Source organism: Mobula hypostoma, chromosome 2 (genome assembly GCF_963921235.1).
Source record: "Mobula hypostoma chromosome 2, sMobHyp1.1, whole genome shotgun sequence".
NCBI classification, from domain to species: domain Eukaryota; kingdom Metazoa; phylum Chordata; class Chondrichthyes; order Myliobatiformes; family Myliobatidae; genus Mobula; species Mobula hypostoma.
Genome location: NC_086098.1, coordinates 136,947,190 through 136,970,120, shown reverse-complemented (window position 1 = coordinate 136,970,120; position 22,931 = coordinate 136,947,190).

Below are 22,931 nucleotides of genomic sequence, written 5' to 3'. Positions count from 1 at the left end.
GGAAATTCAAGCAACACACATCAAAGTTGCTGGTGGACGCAGCAGGCCTGACAGCATCTCTATGAAGAGGTACAGTCAATGTTTCGGGCTCAGACCCTTCATCAGGACTAACTGAAGGAAGAGCTAGTAAGAGATTTGAAAGTGGGAGGGGGAGGGGGAGATCCAAAATGATAGGAGAAGACAGGAGAGGGAGGGATGGAGCCAAGAGCTGGACAATTGATTGGCAAAAGGGATATGAGAGGATCATGGGACAGGAGGCCCAGGGAGAAGGAAAAGGGGGAGGGGGGAAAAAGACCCAGAGGATGGGCAAGGGGTATAGTCAGAGGGACAGAGGGAGAAAAAGGAGAGAGAGAGAAAGAATGTGTGTATATAAATAAATAACAGATGGGGTACGAGGGGCAGGTGGGGCATTAACGGAAGTTAGGGAAGTCAATGTTCATGCCATCAGGTTGGAGGCTACCCAGACAAAGTATAAGGTGTTGTTTCTCCAACCCAAGTGTGGCTTTTATTCACAGGAATGAGAAGAAATTCCATTGAAACATATAAAATTCTCAGGGGATTTGACTGGTTGATGTTTCCCTTGTCCGAGATGTTTAGAATCAGCAGCCAAAATCACAACTTCAAAGTTTGGCTATTTGGGCCAGAGATGAGAAGAAATTTCTTCATCCAGTGGGCTGAGAATCATTAGAACTTCCTAACGAAGAGGGATTTGGTGGTTCAGTCACTGAATATATTCAATAGATCTGCAGACACTGAGGGGCTCAGTTACTGAGATGGACCAGCTTTGATGGCACAGCAAATGACCTTATTCTTGCTTCTATTTCTTGTGTTTTTGATGTTCCAGCATTAATACGGAGACATATGAGGAGACAACAGAGCTATGCAGAAAATGCTGGAGGAACTCAGTAGGTCAGGCAGCACTTGTGAAGGAAATTGGACAATCAATGTTTTAGCTGATGACCCTTCACCTGGACTGAAACATTGAGGGGAGATAGCCAGTGAAAGAGGTGAAGCAAGAGCTGGCATATGCTAGCCGGAAGCTAGTGAGGAGGGCCGATTGGCAGATAGGGGAAAAGAGAGTGGAAATCATGGCAGAAGCTGGGAGATGGTAGGGGGAGGCAACAAATGTTGGAATTTCTTGGGATAGGAAAGTGGAACATGGAATCAAGTGAGCTGCTCTCAGAAGGTCTATTAGTAACCAAACCTATAAGTAAGAACTACTAATAGCATTGGCCCTCGCACTTTATTTGCCTTCCTGCACTGTACTATAACACCACATTCTGCATTCCGTTGTACCTCTTTGATGTACTTAGTATGTATGGAATGGTCTGTCTGGATGGTATGCAAAACGTGATGTATGACAATAATAAACTAATTATTAATTACCTCCGTGTGATTATATCCTTCATTAGATAAGGAGTCAAGTGCACAGCAAGTCATGTCTTACTAACGTAATGGAGCGTTTTGACGAGGGTGATTGTTGAAGGCAGAGCTGTGGATATTGCCTACATGGATTTTTGTGGGGTGTTTGAGAAGGTCCTTTGTGGAAGGCTCATCGGGAAGATTAGGACACAGGGGACCCATGGTGATTTGGCCGTTTGGATTCAGAACTGGCTCGCCCATGAAAGACAGAAGGTAGTGGTTGAAGGAAACTTATTCTAGTTGGAGATCTGTGATTAGTGGTATTCCACGGGGATCTGTACTGGGACCTCTGCTATTTATGATGTATATAAATGACCTGGATGAAAATGCAAATGATATGAAGGTTGGTGGTGTTGTGGATAGTGTAGAAGACTGGCAAAGAATACAACAGGAAATCGATCATTTGCAGATATGGGCAGAGAAATAACAGATGGTGTTTAACTCGGCCAAATGTGAAGTGTTTCACCTTGTAAGGTCAAATTCAAAGACCCAGTGCACTGTTAAGGGCAAGACCCTAAACAGTGTTGTTGATGAGCAGGGGGATCTTGGGGTCCAAGTTCATTGCTCTTTGAAAGTGGCGACACAGGTTGATAGGGTGGTTAGGAAGGCATATAGCATGCTTGTCTTTATTAGTTGAGACACTGAGTTCAAAAGTCAGGATGTTATGTTGCAGCGTTATAAAACTCTAGTCAGCCTAATCTGGAGTATTGTACAGTACACAGTTCAGGTCGCGCCATTATAGGACGAGTGTGGAGGCTTTGGAGAGTGGAGCAGAACAGGTTAATCAGGATGCTGCCTCGATTAAAGGTCATGTGTTACAACGAGAGGCTGGACGGACAAACTTGGTTGCAACACACATCAAAGTTGCTGGTGAACGCAGCAGGCCAGGCAGCATCTCTAGGAAGAGGTACAGTCGATGTTTCGGGCTGAGACCCTTCGTCAGGACTAACAGAAGGAAGAGTTAGTAAGAGATTTGAAAGTGGGAGGGGGAGGGGGAGATCCAAAATGATAGGAGAAGACAGGATGGGGAGGGATGGAGCCAAGAGCTGGACAGGTGATTGGCAAAGGGGATATGAGAGGATCATGGGACAGGAGGCCCAGGGAGAAAGAAAAGGGGGAGGGGGGAAACCCGGAGGATGGGCAAGGGGTATAGTCAGAGGAACAGAGGGAGAAAAAGGAGAGTGAGAGAAAGAATGTGTGTAAAAAATAAATAACGGATGGGGTACGAGGGGGAGGTGGGGCATTAGCGGAAGTTCATGCCATCAGATTGGAGGCTACCCAGACGGAATATAAGGTGTTGTTCCTCCAACCTGAGTGTGGCTTCATCTTTACAGAAGAGGAGGCTGTGGATAGACAAACTTGGTTGTTTTCCCTGGAGCAGCAGTAATAGAGGGGAGATCTGATAGAAGTTTATAAAATTATGAGAGGCACTGGTAGACAGACGGCATCTTTCTCCCAGGGTCGAAATGTCTAATATCAGACGGCATACATCTGAGGTGTGAGGGGGTTAACTTCAAAGGAGATGTGAAGAGCCAGTTTTTTACACAGAGAGCGGTGGGAATCTGGAATGTGCTGCCCGGGAAACATTACAGACTTCTAAGAAATGTTTAGGTAGATGCATGAATTTGAGGAATATGGAAGGATATGGCAAAAGAGATCAGCTTAGTTAGCCATTTGATTTCTAATGTAATTGGTTCAGCACAACATTGCGAGCTGAAGGGACTGTTCCTGTTCTGTACCGATTCTATGTTCTGTGTAACAGGTGGATGGCCTTCACAATGTCTCAGCCCTCTTTGCCTCCCTTTCTTGCACGTTAATGGCTCCCAGAGGCAGCTTTAAAAACAGAACGAAAAGGAATCCCAGGCATTTCATGGCCATTTTGTGAATGAATTGCAGATGTGTTTCCAGAAAGGCAGGTCCAGAAAACAGAGGAACAGTATTTAATTTATTCACATTTACTGAATGTTATCGGTGAGCAATATGTTCTCCATTGCTTTTTGTTTGTTGCACTCAGACAACAAACTAGAAGTTGCTGACACATTTTCTGCAGCCATCTTGGGCCATCTTGGAAACCAATAATTTTGTGCATAACAGGGTAAGGGTTTCTCTGAGGTCTGCAGGGAAGTGTTTGTGTGGTTACACAGAGTGTCCCCTTAGCAGAGATCCAATGTCCTCCCATGACTCATCACCACTGTTGCAAGCAGGAGCGTGCACATTCCCAGGGAGAAGCAGGGCACGCAAGGGCAAACCTGACAGCAACAAAATTCATTTCGTACAGAGCCTCCAATGGCTGCTTTAGAGGAGCATTGTTTTAACCTGAGCCAGGAGGAGTTAATAGAACTGGTGACCAAACGTTCGGGCAGAGAGGTAAGTCTTCAAGGAGAACAAGAGGGAGGGCTTTGACAGCTTGGATAGTGAGAATATCCGGGGAAGTTCAAGAGGAAAGGGCTTGTGCGACGGCAGTGGGTCATCAACCTTTTTTGGACCATGACCACTTTCGCATTGTCAGAGCAGAACTTCGGGAAAGGGGTCAAGGAGAAAAAATAAAATGATGTGCCCCAGCACACTGACAGAAGAGTCACAGATGTAAAGTTAATACAAAACTGCCGAACCACTCAAACCCAACAACTTGAATATACGTGGAGGTTTTAAGGTTGTAAGCCTTGTGGAAGGCTAGAATTGGGTTACAGGATGGAGAGGTTTCACAAACCCTCAGAAAGCAGCTCCACACTCCTCTAACAATGCAAGACTAGCCAGAATTTGCTGATAACACTTAGATTAGGCATGCATATGATATGACTTTCAATGAAAGAAATGGAACTCATTTAGACCTGTGGGATACTGGCAGAGAACAGAAATGTGTGAAATCCTGATGTTAACTCTGCCCCTCTCTCCACAGATGCTGCCTGACCTGATGAGTGTTTGCAGCATTTTCCATCTTATTGAAAACTGTTTCTCTGGGATTGGAGTATCACTGGCAAGGCCAGCATTTATAGCTCATGGCTACTTGCCCAGGAGAAGGTGGTGGTGAATCTCCCTCCTGAACCAGCTGCAGCACCTCTGGTGAAGGCAGTGCCGTCGGGTGCAGAGTCCAAACATGTAGATACAGTGACAATGAAGGACTGACGATATACATCTGGTCAGGTGGCCGGGCGCTGGGACGCAGCGGCCTCTCTGGGTCCAGCCAGTGGCATAATTGTTTGAGCTTTGCTGCTTTCTTACGATAGCAAGACACCGCTGGATGTTGAGAATGCCAAGTGCTGCAGGTCTGCCTCAGCAGTGAGTTGCTGGGTAGCAGAGGAGCTGTGCAGCACAGGGTTGTCGTGTGCCCTATCACTGCCTGCTGCAGCCATCCAGAGAAGCAGGTGGTGGAAGCAGTGCGCAGCCTGACAAAGGTGCAAATGTTTTCCTTGTGATCACGAGACCCTGTTGGACAGTACTGCGACTCTGGTCCATTGGTTTATCGGTGAGACTGACAGCGAGGGAAATGCAAGGCCTCAGCTGCTGCATGGACCAGGCCCTTGCGCCCCAGCGTCACCTGTTACAGGCAGCCAGGGGAGGGGGCGCCGCAGGCGGAGTGCGAGGGAACCGAGGCACCACGGGAGGGAACCGAGGCACAGCAGGAGGGAACCGAGGCGGAGCGGGAGGGAGCCGAGGCACAGCGGGAGGGAGCCAAGGCATCATGGGAGAGAACTGAGGCACCACGGTAGGGAACCGAGGCACAGCGGGAGAGAACTGAGGCACCACGGGAGGGAACCGAGGCACAGCAGGAGGGAACCAAGGCGGAGCGGGAGGGAGCTGAGGCATCATGGGAGAGAACTGAGGCACCACGGGAGGGAACCGAGGCATCATGGGAGAGAACCGAGGCACAGCGGGAGAGAACCAAGGCACCACGGGAGGGAACCGAGGCACAGCGGGAGAGAACCAAGGCACCACGGGAGGGAACCGAGGCACAGCGGGAGAGAACCAAGGCACCACGGGAGGGAACCGAGGCACAGCGGGAAGGAATCGAGGCACAGCGGGAAGGAATCGAGGCACAGCAGGAGGGAACTGAGGTGGGGCTGGAGAGAGCTGAGGCACAGCGAGAGGGAACCGAGGCACCACGGGAGGGAGCTAAGGCACAGCGGGAGGGAACCAAGGCGGAGCGGGAGGGAGCTGAGGCATCATGGGAGAGAACTGAGGCACCACGAGAGGGAACCGAGGCATCATGGGAGAGAACTCAGGCACAGCGGGAGGGAATCGAGGCACCGCGGGAGGGAACTGAGGCACAGCGGGAGGGAGCCTAGGCACCGCGGGGGGGAACCAAGGCGGGGCGAGAGGGAGCTGAGGCACAGCGCACCGCTATCCATGCTCGGTTAGAGGCCGGCTCTTCCCACTGGAGCTGCTCCCCAGTGTTCGCTCCGTGGAGGACAAGTTGGATAGCTTGTGTCTGACCCAGCACGAGACAAGCTGACCGGCATTCATCTGCTGAAGCAGCCGAGTGAGGAACAGCTATGTACTCCAGGCCAGCAGCATCTTCAGGCATGCCACACAGGGACTTGGGTTGACATTTTTTTTTGTGACTATTTGTGCTGTATATAGAGTGTTTTCACCCTGGCACTGCAGGAACTCTGTTTCATTTAGCTGTATACATGCGTATGATTGAATGACATTCAAACTTGAACTGGATATTGAACTGGATATTTCCAAGTCGTGGTGATGCGTGGCCTGGAGGACAACCTGCAGGTGGCAGTGTTAATCTGCATCTGATGGGTCTGGATCGGATGCTGGAATTCCCTAGTGTGATGGTCAAAGCTGCAGACACTGTACTCTGCTGGTGGAGGAGGGAATGAATGCGGAGGGTGGGTGATTGTCTCTTTGTCTGAATGGGGTTACAGTTTCAAGCAGCTGGAACCATTGCTTAGAATCTCACATACTGAGCAACTATAAAAATAATTGCTAACTCTTTTTACACTAGAGACATAATGCACGCAATTTATACCCTGGAAGGTATCATTATCTTGTCTGAATCAATTTGACAAAATGAGAAAGGAAATTTTGATTTCTTCCCTCCGACTAACATAAATCCCATGTTCAGAGCCATCTGGTTGGCCTGTACTCCTGACCACCAGAACCCACACCCAACCCTTGGGAACTGTGTGCTTACATCAATTTTAACCCACGCCTGCAGACTTCATAGTGAAGAAAATCTTACAGCATTGTAAAATAGAGAGAAGTTAGTACATACAACATTGAACACGGCTCAGAAACAATCCCTTCAGCACATGTTTTGTACTGAACTAATTAATTAAGCTAATCCCTTCTTTTTAACACAAGGTCCATATCTTTCCATTCTCTGCACATCTGCATGCCTAGCTAAGAGACATTTAAATGCCTTTCACATCAAAGTTGCTGGTGAACGCAGCAGGCCAGACAGCATCTCTATGAAGAGGTACAGTCAACGTTTCGGGCCCAGACCCTTCGTCAGGACTAACTGAAGGAAGAGCTAGTAAGAGATTTGAAAGTGGGAGGGGGAGGGGGAGATCCAAAATGATAGGAGAAGACAGGAGAGGGAGGGATGGAGCCAAGAGCTGGACAATTGATTGGCAAAAGGGATATGAGAGGATCATGGGACAGGAGGCCCAGGGAGAAGGAAAAGGGGGAGGGGGGAAAAAGACCCAGAGGATGGGCAAGGGGTATAGTCAGAGGGACAGAGGGAGAAAAAGGAGAGTGAGAGAAAGAATGTGTGTATATAAATAAATAACAGATGGGGTATGAGGGGCAGGTGGGGCATTAGCGGAAGTTAGAGAAGTCAATGTTCATGCCATCAGGTTGGAGGCTACCCAGACGGAATATAAGGTGTTGTTCCTCCAACCTGAGCGTGGCTTCATCTTTAAAGTAGAGGAGACCGTGGATAGACATATCAGAATGGGAATGGGATGTGGAATTAAAATGTGTGGCCACTGGGAGATCCTGCTTTCTCTGGCGGGCAGAGCATAGGTGTTCAGCAAAACGATCTCCCAGTCTGCGTCGGGTCTCGCCAATATATAGAAGGCCACATCGGGAGCACCGGACGCAATATATCACCCCAGCCGACTCACAGGTGAAGTGTTGCCTCACCTGGAAGGACTGTCTGGGGCCCTGAATGGTGGTAAGGGAGGATGTGTAAGGGCATGTGTAGCACTTGTTCCGCTTACAAGGATAAGTGCCAGGAGGGAGATCAGTGGGGAGGGATGGGGGGGGATGAATGGACAAGGGAGTCGCGTAGGGTGCGATCCCTGCGGAAAGCAGAGAGAGGGGAGGAGGGAAAGATGTGCTTAGTGGTGGGATCCCGCTGGAGGTGGCGGAAGTTACGGAGAATAATATGTTGGACCCGGAGGCTGGTGGAGTGGTAGGTGAGGACCAGGGGAACCCTATTCCTAGTGGGGTGGCGGGTGGATGGAGTGAGAGCAGATGTGCATGAAATGGGGGAGATGCGTTTGAGAGCAGAGTTGATGATGGAGGAAGGGAAACCCCTTTCTTTAAAAAAGGAAGACATCTCCCTCGTCCTGGAATGAAAAGCCTCATCCTGAGAGCAGATGCGGCGGAGACGGAGGAATTGTGAGAAGGGGATGGCATTTTTGCAAGAAACAGGGTGAGAAGAGGAATAGTCCAGATAGCTGTGAGAGTCAGTAGGCTTATAGTAGACATCAGTAGATAAGCTGTCTCCAGAGATAGAGACAGAAAGATCTAGAAAGGGGAGGGAGGTGTCGGAAATGGACCAGGTAAACTTGAGGGCAGGGTGAAAGCTGGAGGCAAAGTTAATGAAGTCAACGAGCAACAACACCTTATATTCCGTCTGGGTAGCCTCCAACCTGATGGCATGAATATTGACTTCTCTAACTTCCGCTAATGCCCCACCTCCCCCTCGTACCCCATCCGTTATTTATTTATATACACACATTCTTTCTCTCACTTTTTTTTCCCCTCTATCCCTCTGACTATACCCCTTGCCCATCCTCTGGGTCTTTTTCCCCCCTCCCCCTTTTCCTTCTCCCTGGGCCTCCTGTCCCATGATCCTCTCGTATCCCTTTTGCCAATCACCTGTCCAGGTCTGGGTCTATCCCTCCCTCTCCTGTCTTCTCCTATCATTTTGGATCTCCCCCTCCCCCTCCCACTTTCAAATCCCTTACTCACTCTTCCTTCAGTTAGTCCTGACGAAGGGTCTGGGCCCGAAACATCGACTGTACCTCTTCCTAGAGATGCTGCCTGGCCTGCTGCGTTCACCAGCAACTTTGATGTGTGTGACTTGAATTTCCAGCATCTGCAGAATTCCTTGTGTTTACATTTTTAAATGCCTTTGTCAGTTTTGCCTCCACTACCGCTCCTGGCAGTACATTCCAGGCACCCATCATCATCTCTTTAAAAAACCTGCATTGCACATCACCTTACACTCCCACCTCCCTGACCTAAATGGACATGACTCTAATATCAGACATTTCGACCCTGGGAGGTCAAACCAAGTAATGAATCTACAACTGGTGATGGAGGTGTGGTTACAGTTTGTTTGGGGGTGTGGTGCAGGGGCAGGATTTAAAATGAAGAGTTTATTATGGGGGGGGCGGGGGTTTAAAGAGGCCAAGAGCTTACACACTCAATTCCAAACAAAGTAGTGCTGTCAAAGTGAAAGCTGCATTAAAGCGAAAGAAAACAATGTCACAAACGTTTCCGGGTGCCTTAGGTGACTTTGATAAATTTGTTTTGGAGGAGTTTTGTTGATCCCTGTCCCCTGTTTTTCAGTGCGAGTCCCACTCCTTCCTCACCCTGCCCACATCACCTCTCTGGTCCAAGAAGACACAGTTCCTAATTAATCATGGAACCATCAGCTTTTATTAGTCCAAGTAATCTTGAAATGGTGTTGTCAACATCCAAACCTTATTTGCAAAATGCTGGAAGTACTCAGCAGGCCAGACAGTATGCCTGGAAAAGAGTGAACGGTCAATGTTTGGTCTCGGCCCTGAACATCGACTGTTTACTCTTTTCCATAGATGCTGCCTGGCTTGCTGAGTTTTGTGTGTGTTACTTCGATTTCCAGCATCAGCAGATTTTCTCTAGTTTGTGATTCAAACCTTACTCTTCGGAATGGTGCTGTGAGTAAGCTTTTCATTGCACCAGTGCATACATGCACTTGTGCTGATGACAATAAACTTGACTTTGACTTTGACATTCACGTTGACGTTGTCCTCATTGGCACCCAACCTTCTGCAGCCTGAAACACAGTCTCCCTTCTGCGTCTTCCCTTGGGGGTTTATCTCAAGGTCACCCTCAGCTCAGGACCATTGCAGACAGATACCACCGATCTCTCCCATTATGCTGCCTTATGGAGTCATCCAAACTCCATGCCGAGGGACATGCAAACATACAGACTGCAGAAGGTGTAGGCCACTCAGCCCATCGAACCTCGCCATGTGGCCGACTCCACATTTCTACATCATACTCAGCTTTTCAGATCTCTGCCACTACCTATCCTGCCACAAGAAGTTGCAGTTGCTGGGACCTAGAACAACACAACAAATGCTGGAGGCAGTTTCTCTGGAGGGACGGTTGACATTCTGGGTTGAAACTCAAAGACTGAAAGATAAGGGGGAAACCAGCATCACCATTACCGTGTTGTATGATTTGGGTGAACATGGTCTTGCTTCTGTTTTTAATCTGATTGTCGCCAGTGGGGAAGATCCCCTTTATATTGTTGTTCTTATTCTTTTCTCTATCCATGACCATGATTGTTCTTGGTAAAATTTTCTACAAAAGTGGTTTGCCATTGCCTTCTTTGGGACAGTGTCTTTACAAGATAGGTGACCCCAGCCATTATCAAAACTCTTCAGAGACTGTCTGCTTGGCGTCAGTGATCACATAACCAGGACTTGTGACTTACACCAGCTACTCGTACGACCATCGACCACCTGCTCCCATGGCGTCACATGACCCTAACTGGGGAGGAGTGGGGGGGGCGAAGCAGGTGCTACACCTTGCCCAAGGATGACCTGCAGGCTAGTGGAGGGAAGGAGCGTCTTACACCTTTGGTAGAGACATACCTCCACCCTGCCACCTGAGAGGAGATAGCCTGTATAAAAAGATAGAGGGAAGGCGTGGAGCAAGAGCTGGAGGATGATAGGTGGGTCCAGGTGAGGGGTATGGTAGACAGTTGCAGAGAGGGAAGGGACTGGGAATGACTTCAGAAGCTGAAAGGTGATAAGCGGAAGTGACAAAGGGCTGAAGATGTTGGAATGCGACAAGAGAGGACAGTGGACCGTGGATAAAGAGAGGGAGCTGAGGAGGGGAACTGGTGGGAGGAATGTGTGGGTAATGGATAGATGGAGAGCTTTCTTCACATCCTACACTGCTACCTATCCTGGTCATCAGCAAATTTAGCAACTATCAGTCCCTTTATCAGATATATTTAAAAAAAACTGATGCCCTGGCACTGATCTCTGCAGTACACCAGTCATTGACTTTCCTATTAGCTAAAAAACCTTTTATCTTTTGTTCTTGGGATGGCGGGGTGGAGATACCAAAGGAGGTGTAGGCGTTGTTTCCCTCTGCTAGACTGCTGGTCACCTTTGGGCAAGGTGGAACACCTGCTTAGCCAACCCCAGCCGCTGATCGAGGTCATTTGAAGCCATGGGAGCCGCTGGTGGATAGTCGTATGAGCAGGTGGTGCACATCACAAGTCCTGGTTATGTGACCACTGACGCCAGGCAGACAGTCTCTGAAGAGTATTGATAATGGCTGGGGTCACCCCTCTTGTAAAGACACTGCCCAAGAAGGCAATGGCAAACCACTTCTGTAGAAAAATTTGCCAAGAGCATTCATGGTCGTGGAAAGACCATGATCACCCACGTCATACGACATGCCACATATAATGAAGGAATGAGTATCTTACCCTTACATCATGAGCTTTCATTAACCTTTGATGCTGCACCTTACCAAATGACATTCAGAAATCTAGATACAGCACGTCCTCCACTTCCCAGTTATCCACAGCATACGTTACCTCTCCAAAGAATCCCAACAAACGGGTTTTTATAAAGGCATGGCCTGCCGGTCATATGGGAAGGAAAAGGGCAGAAACACTGATCTGCACTGCAGCTTCAGACTGCTCTCACGTGCTTACAGAGGTCTATTGATTTCATAGTAACACGTTCACCCCCAGCCCTGCCCATGAGTGGAATGTCCATTTAAGAGCCAGTTACAAAGACAGCATATCCTGTGTCCCATTGCTGAAAACTGCAAGAGCTTGCAACACAATGATAGGGAATGCTTCACTGATGCTGACAGTGCCAGGCTCAGCTTAGAGCAGTCCTGTGAAGCTCCTCAACACCGTTCTCAGGCCCTCAAATCTGGATGACTCATTCTTTGCGCTACCCATGGCAAGGGTGAACCATGCTGAACGTTGGAGCAATTTCTAGCCCAAGGAGCGGCAAGGTCTTGTAGAGGAGAGCTAAAGTCTTCTTTGGCAGACAAGGTAAGGGGAATCCTGAGGGTTTTTACAGATATATTGAGAGAAAAAGATAGCAGGGGACAAGATTAATCCACTTGACTACCAAGGTGGTCATCTATGTATGTAACCGAAAAAGGTGGGAAATCTTAAATTGGCTTTTTGGGAAATGAACACAGAGTCTATAGGACTGAGGCAAAACGGCAGTGAGGTAATGGGCCATATCAGGGTTACAGAAGGTGTTTTCTGTCTTGAGGCAAATTCAGTCCTTCAGTCCCCAGTGCCTGACAAGGTGTCCCCTAGGTCTTTGAGGGAGTCTAGTGCAGAAATTTCAGGTGCTCTGGCAGAGGTATTTAAAACATCCTTAGCCGTGGGTGAGGTGCCAGAGGACTGGAGAAGAGCTAATGCTGTTCTGTTGTTCAAGAAAGGCTCTAAAATAAGCTTAGAAATTATAGGAGAGACTGATGTTAGTAGTAGATAAATTATGAAGATTTTCTAAGGGACCAGATATATAAGTATTTAGATAGTCAAGGACTGTTAGGGGTAGTCAACATGGCTTCATGCGTGGAAGGTCATATTAACCCAATTTTATAGAGTTTCCAAGGTTGATGGATGTTAGCCAGACCTTTGACAAGGTCCACTTGAGAGTTTGTCCCAGAAGTTTCAGTCACTTGACATTCAGGATGAATTAGTAAATAGTATCCAACATTGGTTTTGTGGGAGAAGCCAGAGAGTGGTAGCAGAGGGTTGCCTCTCTGAGTGGAGGCCTGTGACTAGTGGTGTGCTGCAGGGATCGGTGCTGGGTCCATTGCTTGTGATCTATAATCAATGATCTGGATGATAATGTGGTTAACTGGATCAGCAAATTTGCAGATGACACCAGCATTGGGGGTGTAATGGACAGTGTAGAAGGCTGTCATGGCTTGCAGAGGGATCTGCATCAGCTGGAAAAATGGGCTGAAATGGAATTTAATGCAACCTTGGACAGGTATGTGGATGAGAGGTGTATGGAAGGATATGGTCCATGTGCAGGTCAGTGGGACTGGGCAGAAAAATAGTTCGGCACAGCCAAGAAGGGCCAGAAGGCCTCTTTCTGTGCTGTAATGTTCTATGGTTCTAAGTGTGGGGTTTTGCACTTTGGTAGGACCAGCCAGGGTAGGTGTTACTCAGTGAACAGCAGGGCACTGAGGAGTGTGGTAGAATAAAGGGATCTGGGAATACAGGTCCATAATTAATTGAAAGTGGTATCACAGGTAGATAAGGCCATAAAGTGAGCTTCTGGCCACCATAAATCAAAGTATTGCGTACAGGAGATGGGATATAATGTTGAGGTTTTATAAGATGCTGTCAAGGCCTAATTTGGAGAATTGTGTGCAGTTCTGGTCCCCTACCTACAGGAAGGATATCAATAAGATTGAAAGGGTACAGAGAAAATGTACAAGGATTTTGCTGGGACTTAAGGACCTGAGCATTTACATCCACTGTGATGAAGTGCTTTGAGAGGTTGGTGATGAAACATATCAACTCCTGCCCGAGAAGCGACTTGGATCCGCTCCAATGTGCAGATGTTGTTTCATTGACTCTTCACTCAGCTCTGGAACGTTTGGATGGTGAAGATGCAAGCATCAGGATGCTCTACATTGACGACGGTTTGGCAGTCAATATTACCATCTCCTCAAAGGTAAGTAATAAGCTCCAAGACATATGCCTCAATACCACCTCATTCAAATGGACCCTTAATTTCCTCGCTTGCTGAATCGAGTCCGTGTGGATTGGCAACAACATCTTCTCCACAATCTCCAGCAGCCCCCTGCTCTACTTGTTTTACACTTATGACTGTGTGGCTAAGCAAAGCTCCAATGGCATATTTAAGTTTGCTGACTGGGCTGAATCAAAGGTAGTGTGAATCAGCATATAGGAGGGAGATTGAAAATCTGATTCAGTGGTGTCATAACAACAACCCCTCACTCAATGTCAGCAAGACAAATAGCTGATTATTGGCTTCAGGAGGAGGAAACGGGGGCTCCCTGAACCAGTCCTCATCAGGGATTAAAGATGGAGAAGGTCGGCAACTTTAAATTCCTCAGTGTTACCATTTAAGAGGATCTGTCCTGGGTTCAGTACGTAAACGCCATTACAATGAAAGCAGGGCAGCGCCTCAACGTTGTTAGAAGTTTGCGAAGATTCAGCATATCATCTAAAGCTTTGACAAACTTCTTATGGATGTGCAGCGGAGAGTGCACTGACTGGCTGCATCGCGACTTGGTATGGGAACGCCAATGCCCTTGAATGGAAAAGCTGACATATAAACTGACAGGATACTGGAGCTCAAAGACAGTCCTCTGAGAGGGGCTGCCTGTAAGGAGTTTGTAGCTTCTCTCCGTGACCGCTTGGGTTTCCTCCCACAGTCCAAAGTCGTACTGGTTGGCAGGTTAATTGGTCATTGTAAGTTGTCCCGTGATTAGGCTAGGGTTAAATAGAAAGGTTGCTGGGCGGTGCGGCTCGGAAAGCCAGAAGGGCCTACTCCACGCTATATCCAAATAAAAACAATTTTACAATGTTAGCAGATTTATCAGTAATCAGTGTGGGAATGTAAAGGTTAAGCTACTGGATCAGCAGGGAGATTACTGTATCACTGAGCCGGAGACATGAGTGGCTGCTGAAAACATATTCAGGTAATTAAATAAATCTGGAAGTAAAATAATAATCATAAAGCTACTGGATTGTTGAAAAAACCCATCAGGTTTATTGATATCCTGCTATCCTTACCCGATTTGGCTTAACTCCAGACTCAGCACCCTGACTGAGGCTGAACTCCTTCCTGAGCCCAGCGACTATTGGAGATGATCGATCAATGCCCGCATTCATGGGAACACCCTCCTTCCGTGACTGGGAGATACAAGCAAATGGTGAATTGCCAATGAAAAGCTGCTTCACTGACGTGAACAGCATTGAGCTGGACGTAGCTCGCAGGGATATCGGAGGACAGTGTTTTATAGGGGTGTGGAGGAAATAGGAAAAGCAGAAATGTAATTAGTTAAAAGGCTGGCTGGAGCACAAGATGGATATTTGTTGATTGTCTGTGATAGAATGTGCTGTGATTCGTTAGGAGAACAGCAAGAAATATTTGTCCAAACAGGGAACTATATTAACCTTCCTGTATAAAAATACGCAAGTAAAACACCCTGGTTTCCTCAGCTGCGTAAGTCTTGGGAAGACAATCTGCGGCCCCGCCAAACGTGTGAGCCCACCCCAAACCCCCAGTTTGTGTGGATGCTGCGTGATTCGTTACCCTGCTACAAATGAGCGCCACGAAATGACAGACAGGACACCGCATACAATTAAAAGATTTAGCTTTATAATTCTTAATTTGACTAAAGGGTTAGTAACGAAAAAAAGGGCCTAGTTTAATTAAACAGCCTAATGTGCACCAGTTGGAGCTCGCAGTTTCCCGAGGACACCAATCCTCAATCGATCTCACCCCGGGCTTCGTCAAATCACGGTCCCAATCCGGTTCGAATCCTACGACCTTTCCTCCCCGGCGTCTTCCCTCTTCCTCTCTCTTGAACCAAAAAAAAATCCCCCAAGCCCAACCTTAGTGATAAACCTCCCCTTCAATTCGACCATCCTAATTGGACGGCACACATTTCTCCTCATCTCTTATCTTCAACAATAACCCAAATATAAGCTGAAAACAAGCAGCTCGCACAGAGCGGCATAGAATGAAATACATGCAGCATAACAGCAAAAAATATGAACCAGGGCATTACACAAGTGTTTGGGAAGATATTTAAAAATAGAAATGATGGAGAGCAGGAGTGCAGCTTAATCTCGTGCCTGATCATTAGACCTGGGGTGGGAACTTCAGGACGGTAGAGAACTGTTCTGGTTTCCTTGGGTTGGTACGAGGGCCATAAGGGTCAGTGGAATCAATTGTAGGGGAACGTAATTAACATGGACTACTTTGCATTTTCTGTTAGTGCAGTGGTCTGCTAAAGTTTGGCATTAGTTTGTGTCCAGCAGGGCTGCAGGATGTGGGAGGAGACAAAGTCCCAATAGTGATATTCATCTGCTTGAGTTTCATTATCTTGGCGACAGCTATAAAGCGGGAGGCACAAAAAAAGTTGTCCAGACGGGCTGGAACTTAGCAAAACAAATTGGAGGGAGATAAGAGACAATGGACTCTCTTTGGAAATATCTCCGGTTAACACCCAAGGCCACTAGAGCTGGCTGTTGCCATAGTAATCAAGATAACAGGATGAGGCCTACCCATGAGAGCACCGGACTTAGAGGAAGGAACGGGGTCCCTCTGTGGGGTCAGGAAGTCCGAATGAATTACCCCAACGTGGACTTGTTCAGGGAAGAAACAAGTTATGGATATGTAAATTGTCTCAAGCGTGGTTAAAAGGGATGGTTTTGAACCTATGGGAGAGAGCAGGGCAGGAGTCTGGGTTGTTGGCTCCGAGCCATCTCTCCTGTACATGACAAACCATTCACTCAATAAAGACCTTCACTTGGAATTGGAATTAGTTTATTGGTGTTGAATATACTGAAATACAGTGAAAAACTTTGCCATCCATACAGATCATTCTATACATAAATATACCAAGATAATACAAAAGGAAAAAAATCACAAATGCATAATCATAATGTTACAGTAACTGAGAAAATGATCATCACTACGTGCCATGTCGTATGACATAGATAATCATGGTCTCATGACCATGATGGCACTTGGCACATTTTTCTGCTGAAGTGGTTTGCCATTGCCTTCTTCTGGATAACGGCAAAGTACTTCAGCTATTATCAATACTCTTCAGAAACTGTCTGCCTGGTGTCAGCGGTCACATAACCAGGACCTGTGATATGCACCAACTGCTCATACAACCATCCACCACCTGCTTCCATGGCTTCACGTGACCCTTATTGAGGGGCTAAGCAGGTGCTACACCTTGCCCAAGGGTGACCTATAGACTAGCGGAGGGAAGGAGCACCTTACTTCTCCTTTGGTAGAGATGCATCTCCACCCCGCCAGATGCACCGCAGGTAGACAAAATAAAATGGAAGATCCATGACAAGGTGGACTTAGAGATGCAGAGTTCATCGTATAAGTGGCCCATTCAATAGTCTTATAACAGTGGGACAGAAGCTGTCCTTGAGCCTGTTGATATGTGTTTTCAGCAATTGCGTCAATGGGAGGGGGAGAAGAGTGAATGACTGGAGTGAGAGGCGTGTTTGATTATGCAGACTGTATTGTGACAGACCATGTTGAGTCTGGTTATTGAATCTCTGCAACATCACCAACCCCTCTTACGGAGGGAGACCTGAAGGAATGAATTATTCAAGTTATATTAGGAATGGGGATTTTCTTGAGCCCTGGAGAGACTGCAGATTCAAAGAGAATATCATTGTAATTCACATGGTCCGTGGAACAATCGGGGAGATATGGTTCAGAGATCAGTGTTTGGTGACCTCTAGTGCTTTATTCAGCTCATTACAAGAGATCACAGCGTCAGGAAGAAATGGAAACAGATCGATGTTTCAGATTGAACATTTTCTGTTCCAGCATTTTCTCTTTTATTTCAGAATTCCAGCATTTGCAATTTTACTTTTTTTATTTTCATAAGTGGAAGCTAACCTTCTATTGGAATAGAGAAATACAACAAGGAAAAAGTTCAAAGTAAATTTATTATCAAAGTACATACAGTATATGTCAAAGTATACAACCCTGAGATTCATTTTCTTGTGGGCATTCTCAATAAATCCAATAACCATAATATAATCAATGAAAGATGGCACTGAAAGACAGGCAGCGTGCCAAAGACAAAAAAACTGTGCAAATACAAAATGAAAGAAGAAGGAAGAAATAATAAAAATAAACAATAAATGCCAAGAGCATGAGGTGACGAGTCCTTAGGTTGTGGGAACAGTTCGAGGACAGGGCAAGTGAAGTTGAGTGAAGTTATCCGCACTGGTTCAAGAGCCTGATGGTTGAGGAATAAAAACTGTTCCTGAACCTAGTGGTGTGGGGAAAGTAGTATTGATCTGATATAAATAATAGAAAATTCTCCAAAGACATGTTAGAAGTTTATCTTCATAGTTCAAGGATACAATGAGAAGTTATATTACAAAATTACAAATCTCTAGTTGGGCTGTTTTGGAACTGTATGCTCTTTAAGAAGAATATTATTGTACTGGAAAGAGTGCAGAAGAGATTCATCAGGAAATTGTATGGGCCCTGGCAAAGGTATTTGAAATGTCCATAGCCACAGGTGACGTTCCGGAGAAATGGAGGGTAACTTATGTTTTTCTGTTGTTCACGAGAAGTTCAAAGAACAAGCTGGGAAATTATAGGCCAGTGAGTCTGACGCCAGTAGTGGGTAAATTATTGGAAGGTATTATAAGAGATCAGTTATACACTTAGTAGCCACTGTGTTAGTTACACCTGCTCATTACAGACAGCCATGTGACAGCAACTCTGCATAAAAGCATGCAGACTTAGAAAATAGAAAATAGAAAATAGAAAATAGGTGCAGGAGTAGGCCATTCGGCCCTTTGAGCCTGCATCGCCATTTATTATGATCATGGCCGATCCTCCAACTCAGAACCCTGCCCCAGCCTTCCCTCCATACCCCCTGACCCCCGTAGCCACAAGGGCCATATCTAACTCCCTCTTAAATATAACTTGGTCAAGAGATTCAGTTGTTCAGAGATCAGAATAGGGAAGAAATGTGATCTAAGTGCCTTTGAATGTGGAATGATTGTTGGCGCCAGACAGGGTGGTTTGAGTATCTCAGAAACTGCTGATCCTCTGGAATTTTCCTGCATAACAATTTCTAGAGTTCACAGAGAATGGTGTGAAAAGAAAATTAAAAAACATCCAGTGAGCGGAAGTTCTGTGGGTGAAAATGCCTTGTTAATCAGAGAGGTCAGGGGAGAATGGCCAGGCTGGTTCAAGCCAACAAGGAGATGACAGTAACTCACATAACAACATGTTACAAAAGTGGTGTGCCGAAGAGCATCTCTGAACACATAACAGGTCGAACCCTGAAGTGGATGGGCAACAGTAGAATGCACTCCTTGGCACTTCATTCATTACCAGAGATACCGAATAAAGTAGCCACTGAGTGAATAGTCATTAGGATAGACAGGGCCTAGTCAGGGCTAGTCAACATGGCTTTGTGCATGGTATGCCATATTTTACATCACTCACCTTATGTATACTCTGCTGTCTCTTTATGCACTTACAATCAATCTATGTATATAAGCTATCTTAAGTATTTATATTTATTGTGTATTCTATTAGTATCATTGTTGTGTTCTTTATATTTTGTACTGTTTTTGTGCTGCATTGGATCCAGAGTAACGATTACTTTGTTTTCCTTACACTTGTGTACAGGAAATGACATTAAACAGGAAAGTTGATAAAGGAAAAGTAGTGGATGTTGTCTACATGAAATTTAACAAAGTCCTGCAGAAGGTTCTGTTGCTTGGCATTCAGGATGAGGTAGTAAACTGGATTATCTCCTTCTACTTCTACCCTAGGCCAGGAAATTATCAGTCACCCCTGATGAGTTATTAACTCAAACTTTCTGCATAATCATTCAGAATTGACCTGCATGTGCATGCAACGAGAGCTCTATAACTCACCTCCTTCTACCTTAGGCCACAAAGTTATCAATCACCCTTGCTGTGGACACTTTCTGCAGGTCCAAGATCTGTATGCTCCACGACCGCTGGACTAAGTGTGTAAATGTCAGAGGGGACAATGTTGAAAAATAAATGTGCTGGGTTTTCTAAAATCGACTCCTACCTTAGGTGACAAATTTATCAATCACCCCTTGTAATTGCATTTGCCTTCCTCACCACCGACTCAACCTGCAAAACTTTAGGGAATCCTCCATGAGGACTCCCAAGTCCCTTTGTACCTCAAATTTTTTGAATTTCCTCATCATTTAAAAACTAGTCTTTGATTTTAGCCCTTCTGCTGAAATGCATGAGCATACACTTCCTGGCACTGTATTCCATCTGCCACTTCTTTGCTCATTTTTCTAATCTGTCTAACTTCTTCTGCAGCCTCCCTCTTTTCTCAACACTATATGCTCCTCCACTTGTTTTCCTATCATCTGAAAACTTGGTCACAAAACCATTAATTCCACCATCCAAATCATTGACATTCAACATAAAAAGAAGTTGGACCAACACCAACCACAGCCGAACACTGCAAGTAATTGGCAGTCAATCAAAAAAAGCTCCCTTTATTCCCACTGTTTGCCTCCTGCTAATGCTTTATCCATGCTAGTATCTTTCCTGTAATATCATGGACTCTTGTTTTGCTAAGCAGCCTTATGTGTGGCACCTTGACAGAGGCCTTCTGAAAATCCAAGTATACGACATCCACTGATTCTCCCTTGTCTATCCTTCTTGTTATTTCATCAAACTTCCAACAGATTTGTTGGGCAAGATTTACCCTTAAGATAACCATGCTGACTTTGGACTGTTTTTCATGTGTCTCCATATACTCAGAAACCTCATCCTTAACAATCGACACCAACATCTCAGGCATTGAGGTTAGTCTAACTGGCCTATAATTTCCTTTCATCTATCCCCCTCCCTTCTTGAAGAGTGGAATGACATTTGCAATTTCCTAGTCCTCTAGAACAATGCCAAGATCTAGTGATTATTGAAAGATCGCTACTAATGCCTCCACAATCTCTTCAGTTACCTCTTTCAGAACCCTGAGGTGTACACCAGTTGGTCTGGGCGACTTATCTACCTTCAGACCTTTCAGCTTCCAAAGCACCTACTCCCTAGTAAAAGCAACTGCACTCACTTCCGCTCCTGGTACTCACAATCTTCCAGAATACTGCTAGTGTCTTCCACAGTGAAGACTGATGTAAAATACTTATTCAGTTTGTCTGCCATTTTATTGTCCCCCTTCACTACCTCTCCAGCATCATTTTCCAGTGGTCTGATATCTACTCTTGCCTCTCTTACTCATTATATCTTTGAAAAAAATGTTGGTATCTTCTTTGATATTATTGGCTAGCTTACCTTCATATTTGATGTTTTCTCTCCTTATTGCTTTTATATCTGCCTTTGTTGATTTTTAAAAGGTTCCCCATCCCCTAACTTCCCACTAATTTTTGCTCTATTATATGCCCTCTCTTTTGCTTTACATTGGCTTTGATTTCCCTAGTCAGCCATAGTTGTGTCATCCTCCCTTTAGAATACTACTTCTTCTTTGGAATGTATCTACCCTGTGCTTTCCAAATTGCTCCCAGAAGCTCCAGCCATTGCTCCTCTGCCATCATCCCTGCTACTGTCCCCTTCCTATCAACTTTGGCCAGCTCCTCTCTTATGCCTCTGCAATTCCCTTCACTCCACTGTATACTGATACATCTGATTTCTCTCTCTCATATTGCAGAGTGACTTCTATCATATTATCATCACTTCCTCCTAAGGGTTTCTTTATCTTAAGTCCCGTAATCAAATCTGTTTCATTACACAACACCCAATCTAGAATAGCTGATCCCCGAGTGGGCTCAACCACAAGCTGCTCTAAAAAACTAATTGGTGGGAATTCTACAATATCTTGGGATCCAAAATCTGCACCAACCTGATTTTACCAATCTACCTTCATATTGCAATCCCCCATGGCTATCCGTACATTACACTTTTGGCACACCTTTTCTACTTCCCATTGTTGATTTGTAACCCACATCTTTACAACTGCTTGGAGGCCTGAATATAGCTCCCATCAGGGTATTTTTTTTTACCCTTGCAGTTTCTTAACTCAATGCACACAATTCTACATCTTCCAATTTTCTTCCTCAGGATTTGATTTCATTTTTTACCAACAGACCTACACTACCCTCCTGTCTACCTGCCTGTTCTTTCGATATAATGTGTATCCTTGTATGTTCAGCTCACAAGTAAAATCTTCTTTCAGCCATGACTCAGTGATGCCCATGTCATACCTGCCAATCTCTAACTGTGCTCCAAGATCATCTGTCTTATTTCATACACTGCATGCATTCAAACATCTTCACTCTAGAATTCATCACCCTTTTTGATTTTGCCCCTGAATCATTGCAACTCATCCCGCTGACTGCAATTTGCCCTATCATCTGCCTGTCCTTCCTGACAGTCTCACTACACACTCTCTGCTTGTAAACCAACTGCCCCATTCTCAGCCTGATAGCTCAGTTTCCCACCCCCCTGCCAAATAGGCTTAAACACTCCCTAACAGTTCTAGCAAACCTGCTTGCAAGGCTATCAGTCCCCTCAGGTTTGGGTGTAAACTGTCCCTTTTGTACAGGTGGTACCTTCTCCAGAAGAGGTCCCAATGACCCAGATATCTGAAACCCTGCCCACTGCATAGTTCCTCAGTCACTCATTCATCTGCTAAATCATTTATTCTTACCCTCACTGGTGTGTGGCACAGACAGCAATAAAAAGATTACTACCCTGGAGGTCCTGCTTTTCAGCTTTCTACCTAGCTCCCTAAATTCTCTCTTCAGGATCTCCTCTTCTACCTATGTCATTGGTGTCTATATGTACCAAGACTTCTGACTGTTCACCCTTACCTTTTAGAATCCTGTGGACCTGATCCAGGACATTCCTGACCATGGTACCTGGGAGGCAACATAGCATTCACAGAATTTTGTGCCTACTCCTCTAATTATGGAATCCCCTGTCATTACTGCAGTCCTCTTCTACCCCCTTCCCTTTTGAACCACAGTGCTAGAAACCCCATCGCTGCGGTTTCTCCCTGACAGGTCACCCCCTCAACGGTATTCACAGTAGTATATTTATTACTGAAAGGGCTACAGGGGAACTCCGCACTGGCTGTCCACATCTTTTTCCTCTCCTGACAGTTACCCACATACCTGACTCCTGCATCTTAGGAGTAACCGCCTCCTTGTAGCTCCGATCTATCCCCTTCTCAGTTTCTGAATGAGCTGAAAGTCATAAAGCTGCAGCTCCAGTTCCTTAACACATTCTCTGAGGAGCTGCAGCTCAGTCACCTGGCGCAGATGGGATTATCCAT